The sequence below is a fragment of the Gossypium arboreum genome, chromosome 4 (assembly GCF_025698485.1).
Source record: "Gossypium arboreum isolate Shixiya-1 chromosome 4, ASM2569848v2, whole genome shotgun sequence".
Lineage (NCBI taxonomy): Eukaryota > Viridiplantae > Streptophyta > Magnoliopsida > Malvales > Malvaceae > Gossypium > Gossypium arboreum.
In genome coordinates this window covers 611,440-622,936 of record NC_069073.1, presented here as the reverse complement: position 1 = coordinate 622,936, position 11,497 = coordinate 611,440, and positions in this window count along the sequence as shown.

Here is an 11,497-nt window from a genome sequence, read left to right as displayed (position 1 = left end):
TACCTTATCACCACTGACCCTTGTCTCATGTAGACTTACAATATCTGGATTATGTTCCTTGTTATATTCCTAAAAAATTTGCTAGAATTTAACACTCGTACAACCTTGACAATTTCAAGAAAAAATTTTAAATTTATAAGAAAAGTATGAGAGATAAGACCATACCTTACTGCTTGAGGCTCATGGTTTTATCTATAAGCTCTCCTTTTATGCTCCCAATCACTGGTCAAACTTTTGTGCTCAATTGAGCGCTAATTAGTTCAGCTATCGAATTCATCGAATCCGTTAGAGGAACCTTTGAATTTCTAGCAATTTTAAAATGTTCCCCACAATCTTTAAATATCCAATTCAGCCTCTTCCCACTACAAATTTGGTCGCTTTTGAACCCGGAGTATAATAGTCTGTTTTAGGTCAAATCAAAACAGTAGTTTCAAGACCATAAATTCGAGTTCAAAATATTTATTTTATTATTATTTAAATGTTTACAGCATGATTGAGTGACTGTGTGAAAATTTTGTTAAGAAATTTTATCGTTTAATTGGTCAATTTGATAAAAATGACTAAATCGCGTAAAGCATAAAAGTTGAGTTCTATTAGCTAAATGTGTCTAATAGCTATAGAAATTTAAAGTGGAAGTCCTTAAGTGGTAAATAGATCATTAATATTATTAGTGGACAAAGATGGACATCATTTATGTGATTTATAAAGGTTAATAGTAAGGTTAATTTAGTAATTAGTAAAATAAAACAAATTTAAAGTATGAAAAAGAAAGATATCATCTTTCTTTCTTCTTTTTCCAACTGAAGGATAGGATTAAAAGAAGCCATTTCTTTTCTCTTCATTCGACTATGCCATATTTGCCAATTAAAATCAAGAAAAGAGGATTTCAGACTTAGATCAGGGAAAAAGTAAAGTAATTGAATAGTCGGCCCGTTCCGTCATTTCGTACACGAGGTAAGTTTCTATAATTGAACTTAAATGTGAATTTATTTAATTGATGGATGGAATTGAGATTGTATTTACCCTATTAGTTAAATTTGGAGATCTTAAATTAAATGTACAGTTTAAATAAGACGAGTTGTTAAATAAGACCATAGCTGAGCTATGGCAATCAGAAAATAAGACCATAACCGGTTTATGGTATGTGAATGTAAGACCACGGCAGGGCCATGGCAATATATGTGTAAGACCATAGTTAGACTATGGCATTGAAAAATCGATATACTCGTACTGTAAGCATTTAAAGCCGGAGTGGCTTGATAAGAAAATTGGTGAGAAATAGATACATATCGGTACAAGTATGTACAAAAAACTGTTCAAGTAACAAGTTAAAAAGGTTGAGAACTTATGAGTTAATATGTGATCAAACTTTATGTTAACTCATTGTTTGATGCTTTAAATGCAATTTATGTTATCTATTTTGAAATGCTAATGAGTGATGAGATTATTTCATTTTTACATACGAACTTACTAAGCTTCATAGCTTACTTTGTTTACTTTTCCATGTTTTATAGTCTTACGAAGCTAGCTCAGATTCAAGGTTTGTCAGAGACTTTATCACACTATCGAACATCTATTTTGGTACTTTTGAAGTTATGTATATATGGTATATGGCATGTATAGGCTTTGGTCTTTTTGGTATGTTTGATGGAAATGTATTTTGGATATTAGAAATAGCTTATAAATGTTATGTGGTTTGTTGTAAATATTGCCATATGATATGGTAGATGTTGAATTATGATATCCAAATGTTTATTATGGTATGAGGTATTTATTTGGTTGATATATGTTTATTGTAGATTGATTTTGGATGATGAATTAGATGAATTATGGTACATGATATATATATGTAAGTTATGTCTAGTAAAGCAAGTTGAGTTGATAGGTATTTGAATAGGTAATGGCATTGAATTGAGTATTGAAATGGTTGAAGTAGATATAATATGATTTGTATATTGGTTGATGATTTTTGGCTGCATACTTGTGTCTTAAAATAGTATCATTTGAGTTATATAGGTATATACAAATTTAGGTGGCAAATTGGCTTGGTAAATAGCCTATTTTTGTTTATACAGGCAGAGACACGGGCGTGTGTCACAGCCGTGTGTGACACACGTCTATGTTATATGGCCGTGTATCCCCTGGTGTTGAAATTGAAATGAAGCTAGTATGCTCCACATGGTCTCACATACGGGTGTGATCGGTCGTATGGGACAAGTCAGTATACCTCCTAATTTGTACACGAGCGTATAACTTAGTCGTGTTGCATAAGTCAGTATACCCTACAGGTTTGGCACAGCCTAGCACACGGCCTGGCACACAAGCATGTGTCCACTTCGAAGGGCACACGGGCTAGACACACGGGCGTGTGGATGGCCGTGTGACCCAAGTCAGTAAGCTCACTTGTTAGGAACGGGGTTGGGTACGAGTTGGGACATAGCCATGTACTTTTATTTCGAATGTTCACACGGCCTGTGACACGGGCGTGTCTGTTGGCCGTGTGAGACACACGGTCTGGCCACACTGGCATGTGTCCCCTGTTTTGAGAAAAAATTTATAAATGTTGAAAAATTCCCGAGTTATCGGTTTAGTCTCGAACCACTCCCAATGCATATTTAGGGCCTCGTAGGCTTATATTAGGGACAAAGTGATTGAAATTGAATGATGATTGCTTGTATTGATTAAATGCATGAGAAAAGTATATTTAAATATGTTGTAAGTCTGGTAATACTCCGTAACCCTATTCCGGCTTTGAATATAGGTGAGGGGTGTTATATGGAGCCCCTTCCTTTAACAGCAAAAGACATCTCACAGCTCTAGTTATGAATTTCACCATTGCTAGAACTTTATTTATTAGGTTTATTGCTTTTTTAAAAAGTGTCTGTTGTATGTTTTCCAGTATTTAGAACTACATCATTTAGCTTAATCCTTTAAAAGTAGGATTAAAACATGAAACACTCATTTAAAATTCCAAAACATGTCTAGGATTTATTGACTATAGAATTTGCAATATTAATAAAAGATGAAAGTTTTTATAGCATTCTTGGAAAAATTACCACATAAGCATTTATTTAGTTCAAAATCATATTTTCTAATAATTCCACTTTGACCCCTTTAATTTTACTAACTATACAATTTAGTCCTTAAACCTCAATTAATAATTCTATTAAATTAATCTCACCTAAATTTTAATTAAAAGACTAATTACCCTCTAATAATCTCTAACCATCACCGTACTCACTCTTAAAACCCCTTTTGGTTAAACTGTAACACCCCTAGCCTGTATCCATTGCCGGGACAAGGTGTTATATTTAGTGGTATCAAAACTTCGATTTAATCAACTCTTGGAATGTGTGTAATATGTAAAGTGCCTAGAAACATACGCCATATAAATCTATGATAGTGTGATATGTATGATTTTATCTAATCCTTGTTTTTATTATAGGTTATCTTCGACTTGTAAAGATGTCAGATAGACCTGAACGTACTGAACAGGAAGAAGTTAACAGTAGAGTACAGACCTCTGAACAAGGAACAAGCAGTAATGTTCCAATTTCTTTGATGCGAGAAGAAGAACTCAAAAACATGATTTATGGATTTATGAATCAGTGGTATAATGAGACGATACAAGAAAGAAATCAGGCTCAGCAATCTCTTTCCCCTATTACAACACCAGTAGTACCCTCAGTTGCTCCTCCACCCCCTCCAATAACTGAATCCAGTAAATATCTTCTGCTTGAAAAACTTAGAAAACATAGGGCTGAGAAATTTCGAGGAAAAACAGATGATGATCCTGTCAAGGCAGAGTATTGGTTACAAAGTATAATGAGAGTTTTTAAAGAAATGGTGTGTTCATCTGATGATTATTTGAGATGTGCTGTGTCGTTATTGAAAGAAGAAACTTACAATTGGTGGGAGACGATTGAAGCTGTTGTACCAATAGAGAAAATCACTTGGGAATTCTTTCAAAGTGAATTTAAGAAGAAAGAAATATGTTAGTCGAAGGTATTTGGATAAAAAGAAAAGAGAATTTCTTGATCTATGACAGGGAAATAAGTCAGTAGCTGAATATGAAAGAGAATTTGTTTATCTCAGCAAATATGCTTGAGATATTGTACCCACTGAGGAAAAAATGTGTATCAGATTTGAAGAAAGACTAAATGATGAGATCAAAATGATGATAGAGGTCACTGAGATACAGGAATTCATTGTTCTATCAGATCGAACTCAGAAACTTGAAGAGGTATATAATAGAAAGATGCAACAGGATAGAAAGAGTAAAGAATCCTTCAAAAGAAATACATCCAAGTCATTTTCAACTTTACCGGTGAAGAAATCTAGAGAGGAATTTAGTCGAACCATTTCAGCACCGGAAAGATTGGGTAAAAGTAGACCAAGACAATCTAATTTTAGGACATCTGATAGACTTGTTGTTAGTGAGAGTAGTGTGCAAAACACCCCAAGGCCTAAATGCCAATATTGTGGAAGAAATCACCCCAGTGAATGTAGGGGTAAGATAGGGGCTTGTTATAAATGTGGGGTTACTGACCACTTTATTTGATATTGTCCCCAATTACAAATAGAAGAAGTGGAACAGAAAGAGAAACAGAAAGCTACTCCTAAAAAAAATAGACGTTCAGGTCAAAGCAGTGCTACAATGACTACTCGTTCGGGTATGAAAGATACTGCTAGTCGGCCAGAGGCTAGGTGTAACAGCCTAATTTTCAGTGGTATCGGGAATAGAGATTTGAGATCACTAAATTCGACAGGTGAGTTGAAAATTTAATAAATTAATACCTATGAGTCAAATGTGAATATAAAAGCATTTTTGAATTAGTGAATTTGGTGATTTAAAAGAATTAATTAGGTAAATTGGGTCGAAAATGAGGTATCGAGACCTCGACTTCATAAACCGAGCCATAAATATTTTAGAAATATTTATGGAGTGTTGGTGAGGTAGTAATAAAATTTAGTCAGAAAATTTTGACGTTTGGGTGGTTAATTAAATAAAAAAGGACTAAATTGAAAAAAGTGTAAAAGTTGCAAAAAGGATTAAATAGCTCAATTGTCAAATGAGGAAGGACCTTAAGTGAAAATAAGCCCAAAGGAGATATTTTGGGCGGCAATAGTTGGGAAAAATCAGGAAATGGGTGAAATAAGGGAAAAATTGGAAAATTGCCAAATTTGGCTAAATAAAAATGGGACTAAATTGGAATATCTAGAATTCTCTTCATCTCTCTTCATATTCATCAGCTGAAAAACAGCCATGGGGGAGGGGTCAAGCTGGTTTTCATACTCTAGCTTCATGTAAGTTTAATTCTTGCTTTCTCCTTGAAATTTTTATGTTTTTGTGACTTTTACAACTAGGTCCACTTGTTGAATTCATTAGTTTTTGATTCTATGAAAGAAATTGAAAGTTTATATGAATATGTGCCAGAATTATATGATTATTTGGCATGGAATTAGAGCTTTAAATTATTTATATGCTGATTTTATTGAAAGAATTGAATAGAAAGTGAATGTTTGGGACCTAATTGTAAAAGAGTTTGAAGATAGAGTTTTATGTGGAAATTTTGAATTTCAATAGTTATGAAATAACTTATAATGTCTAGAAAAAGTATTAATTGAGAAAATTATCTTAATTGTGGGGTTAATTGAGCAAGGACTGAATTGTATGAATTGTGAAATTTGGGGCAAAATGGAAATCAACATTTTGCACTAAAACTGTTTTGGACAGCAGCAGTAGTCTAACTTTTAAAAATCACCAAAAAATGTATAAATTGAATTAGAGGATGAATAAAATATGAAATTAAAGCTTATTGAGTCTAGTTTCTTATAAAAGAAATTATGTAAGTAATGGAATTGTAAATCATGAGATACAATAACTTTTGTGAGACAAGGTCAGAATGATTTTGGGTTCCCCTGTTCTGATTTTGTAAAATCATAAAAAAATGTATAAAAATAATTATGGGCTTAAATTTATATTTTTAGAATCCTGAATGAGTCTATTTTCAAGAGAAATAAACGAAGACATAATTTGAATCCTGTACGAGAAGATAATTAATTTTTAGTGAAGAAGGGTCGAAACTGTCAGACAGCAGAACAGGGGAGAATTCAATGAATAAACTGTATTAATTGGCCCAACCAAAAATTATGAAATTTTTATGGTAAGAAGGTATATGAGTCTAGTTTCAGGGAAAATTAGCGAATATTAATTTGGAGTTCTGTAGCTCAAGATAAAAATAAATTAGTGACTATGATACAGATAGACAACTTGAATATTCACATAAGTAGATAGTGAAAATTATGGATAATGTTACCTACAAGTGAGTTGTTTATACTAAGGATGCGGATGGGGAGGAGGAGGAAAAATATACATATATATGAATGACTCGTGTATAAATTGATCACATGCCCGGTTATAATCGATGAGTGTTGGATTAGAAATGATATAATGTTTTATTTGAAATATTTATTATGAAATTATGATTATCGTTATAATACAAAAATTGAACTTATGAGTTTATATGGCTAAATTTTAGTGATTATTTGTTAATTTTATGAATTTCATGATGAGTTATTTCATATGTATTGATGATAAAATCGTGAATAGTGTAAAAGCATGAAAATTGAATAAATGATCAAATTGAGCATTTCAGTTTAGTGACAAGATGAATTGAAGGAAAAGACCATGGTTGGACCATGGCAACAAGTGATAAGTGATAGCTTCGGCTACACTTATCTGATCAAGGACAAATGAAAGTGATAAGTAATAGCTTCGGCTACACTTATCTGATCAATGGCAAATGACAAGTGAAAAGTGGTAGTTTCAGCTACCTGATCAGTGAAAAGTGGTAGCTTCAGCTACCTGATCAGTGAAAAGTGGTAGCTTCTGCTACCTGATCAGTGAAAAGTGGTAGCTCCGGCTACCTGATCAGTGAAAAATGGTAGCATCGGCTACCTGATCAGTGAATAGTGGTAGCTTTGGGTACAAGTGACAAGTGACAAGTGACAAGTGATTTCCGTATAAGACCATATCTGGGATATGGCATCGGTGTGATATATGCTACTGTATAAGACCATATCTGGGATATGGCATCAGTGAGATATGTGATTCGTGTAAGACCATAGCTGGGCTATGGCATCGATATGTGATATGTGATTACGTGTAAGACCATAGCTGGGCTATGGCATCGATATATGAATATGTGTAAGACCATAGCTGGGCTATGGCATCATTATGTGAAGATGTGTAAGACCATAGTTGAACTATGGCATCGAGAAAATGAAGTACTCAATTCCGTAAGATGTTCACTAATTTGAAGAAGTTTGGTAAGTATTACATGGAATTATGTGACATAAGGAAATACGAGTTGATGAGACATGAGCATAAAACTTGGTTGATGGATGAATTCATTTGTGATTATATATTTCTACGCCTTGAGTGTATTATCCGTATGAATTGGTATTCCAAATGAGTTAATGAGAAAACTTCTAGTATGAAATAATCTGAGTTCGAAATAAAATATCATGAAAACGTACTTGAAATACATTGGTATGTCTTGTATATGCTATTTGAATTCATAAATGTGGAAAGCAAATGCATGTGGAAATATGAGATGATGATATCTGTACATGGAATTTATTGATGAATACGTACATCAAAATTTATATGATAGATTTTAGTGAACATTGAAATTGGGCTCAATAAGTGATTTGGCAATTTAAATCGTGATTGGTAGGAAGAGTTAATGAATTGCATATTTATGGATTGTTACACGTATTTGTCTGAAATACGAGGAAGTGATGGTAAATGATACATGGAAATATGAAACTATGATATATATAAAAACATGGAATATTGTAACACCCCTATCCCGTAACCGTTGCCGGAATAGGACAAGACGTTACCAGAAATTAGGAATCGGATCAGAACAGTAAAATTTTGAACCCTTTCTTAAATAAAAGATCATTTATTTATATAACTAATAGACATAAACAAAGATCGAATTTAAAACTTATAAAAGTAAACTTCCATAAGATGCCATATTCGCATGGCTTATATACAATAGTCAAAATATCATTCTACTTATAGTCTATCCTATACATGCCATAAGCTAAGTCCAAATCACATGATTACTACAATAGTAGATAGTGTGACGAAGTGCTGACGATCCCCGAGCTAATAGTAAGAGTCAATAATCTACAAAAATAAACAGAGAAACATAACATTCAAAGTAAGCTTTCATAAGCTTAGTAAGTCTTAAGTAATTTAAACAGTTGAACTTAAAAACAAACCAAATGTTCGAAATCACATAACATTTTCTGAGTACAATACTATTTGGCCAATTATGCACAAACACATATCATTTTACTCCGTTTATACTCAAACTCATATAAACATAGTATTTACAAGCTTCCGGATTAACTTTAATTCTTTCAAATTTCACTAGTGTATCATTTCTTACCCACACTTACTTTCAACATTCATAGTTAAATGGCATATCGAAAACTATCTTGTAACTTTGCATAATAACTGAATGCACACATATACAAATATACATATGAATTTACAACATCTTTTCATATGCTTCTCATTACACATTCTTAATTCCCATCAGATTAATCTCACATATAATATATATATATCACATACCAGAATCACTTAATGTGTAATACGAGTTCAATTTATCATCTTAGCATAGGATCTCGTAGTCATATACTTTATCAAATTCACTAACACTTGGCTGCGAGGTATAAAACCCGAACATAACACCAAAGACGAAGCCTACGGGACTTTAAACTTAGATATAATACCAAGACTAGGCTCATGATTTAACCGGATATAATTCCAAGATATAGCTCATGGGTCTTTAAGCCGGATACACATCAAATATCATGCATATTTAATCATATATTAACACATCTCATTCAACATATCATATCGGTAGTCATTTGCTACATTCGGATATAAGCTTCATATGAACACTATCATTTACATTTCGATTCACACCAATCATCAAATTCATTTAATTCACATGTACTTAATTAGGTTGTTCGTACCTGAATAATTTACTTTACGGAACGAATCCACATATCGTATTAGCCCATAGTCTTATAGCACCACACTCTTAACAGTTTACCTCATCGAAGTTCACATTTAATCACTTTAGTGCCAAGCCATATTCGGCTACCACAAAGGACTAATAATAATAATTTTATACACATCATGGTTTCCTTTAGATATTTAATAATCACAAATCGTGATATCTCTACCAGCACATATACGGCATAGTTTATTCATTGTAACACTCATTTAGTGCATCAAATTTCCAAATCCAATTCAACTTAGGCATAATATTCATAATCGACTTATAGCCTTAAATCATTACATATTCGGCACATTAACCAAATAAAATTTACATTCTCCTTGCCATATTAATTTAACTCTTAGGCATATAAAAGGGAATCAAGCTTAAACACTTAAGAACTTACCTTGAAGGTTGCCGAACTATTACAACGGCTATTCGATTACTTTCTCTTTTCCCTTATCCGAATTTGCCCCTCTATGCTCTTGAGCTTCAATTCAAAGATTTTAAACTAGTCATTATTCGACTATTCAAGCATCACTTTCAAAATATAATATATATATATATATATATACATTCGACTTTCACACCTACTGATCGTAGTAAGCTTATAAGAAATCAATAAGAAACTCATTAACAAATTTTTTTTTGTCAATATTTACCACATAATCATAATTCCACTGCAAGCTATCTTCCTGAGCAATAGTCACTAAATCATTTATAAATGGAGCTACGAAACTCCAAATCAAGTGCCATTAATTTTATCTGAAAATATACTCATATATATTTTATCCATAAAATTTTCAGAATTTTTGGTTTGGCCAATCAACACCAGATTTTTCTTAAAGTTTCCCTTGTTTCACTGTTTGACTAATCTGACCACTCTTCACTATGAATCAAATTTCTCATTGTACAGAATTCAAAATATGTTCTCATTTATTTCATTTGAAACTAAACTCATTAAGGAGTCTAAGCATATAAATTTCATCTTAGGACTATTTTTTTACAATTTATAATGATTTTATAAAAACAGAATAGAGGATCTAGAAGTCATTCTAACCCTGTCCCACATCACTTCAAATATCTCATTATCGGAAATTCTTTTGTTTACACGGTTTCTTTTATAAGAAACTAGACGCATTAAGCTTTAATTACATAATTTATTATGCTTCTAACTCATCTCCTACAATTTATGGTGATTTTCCCAAATCACGTTATTGCTGCATACTTTGCATGCATGTTATTTAAACATGCATATCACAAATCCATCATCACATACCTATAATTTCACTTAAGCATAAACTCCATTTCATCATTTTAAAGCACAAACATTACTCAATATTATCCAAGTTCACACACAACATGTTAGCCAATTTTCCCCCTTAACATCTAAGGCACATGCATGCTCATTTGCTTGGCTCAACTTCACCTATCTTCCATTATTCATCAAAAGAACATGAAACAACAACCATTTCCCTCATTTCAATTCATGACCGAATGCTCACAACACAACCAAAAATAAAAAATATGATTCATGAGTTAAGGTATAATCAAGAATAACCCATGAACATCAAAATAGAAGCAAAGTACCAGGAACTTACCTTCCTAGTGACCGAATATTCAAGGGTTTCCTCTCTTATTTGCTCTCTTAATTTTCGGCTATGAAAAACCAAGAATGAACAAAAACCTTCATTTACTTCCCTTTTGTTATTCTTATTATTCTTTATTCCTAAACATTTTATGACACAAAATGGCATATATTAATTTGTGTCATACCTATGTCATAACTTCAATAAAAAATTTGCACATGTTGTTCATCATGACCATCATCCATTACAACTATTATAATGCTAAAATACATATATTATCTAATACCCATCACCTTGGCCGGCCACTACACATAAAATGGGAGGTTTGACATGCAAATCCTCCTATTTTGCACTACTATTTATTTGGCCACTACAAATTAGCCTATAACATTTTCAGAAATTTTCACATAAGTCTTATTTCATAATTTCACTCACAAATGACAAAATCAAAGCATGAAATTTTCACACATGCACTTTCACATGTAATAATCACAGAATATAACATTTAATTATTTTTGTGACTCAATTTTGTGGTCCCGAAACCACTTCCCGACTAGGGTCAAATTAGGGCTGTCACAAATATGTTTGATAAATATGATCATTCATAATTATGGAATTATGTACCTCATGTGTGCTATTTGCATAAAGATGATATTTCAAATACTTTAATGAATAAAGCTTAAATATGAAATAGTATGAAATTGAAACAAATTGTTATGAAAATGTATTTAAATTATCTGTAAGTGTTTCGTGCTTCTCGGTAATGCCTCGTACTCTATTCCGACGATGGATACGAGTAGGGGGTGTTATACTAGGACA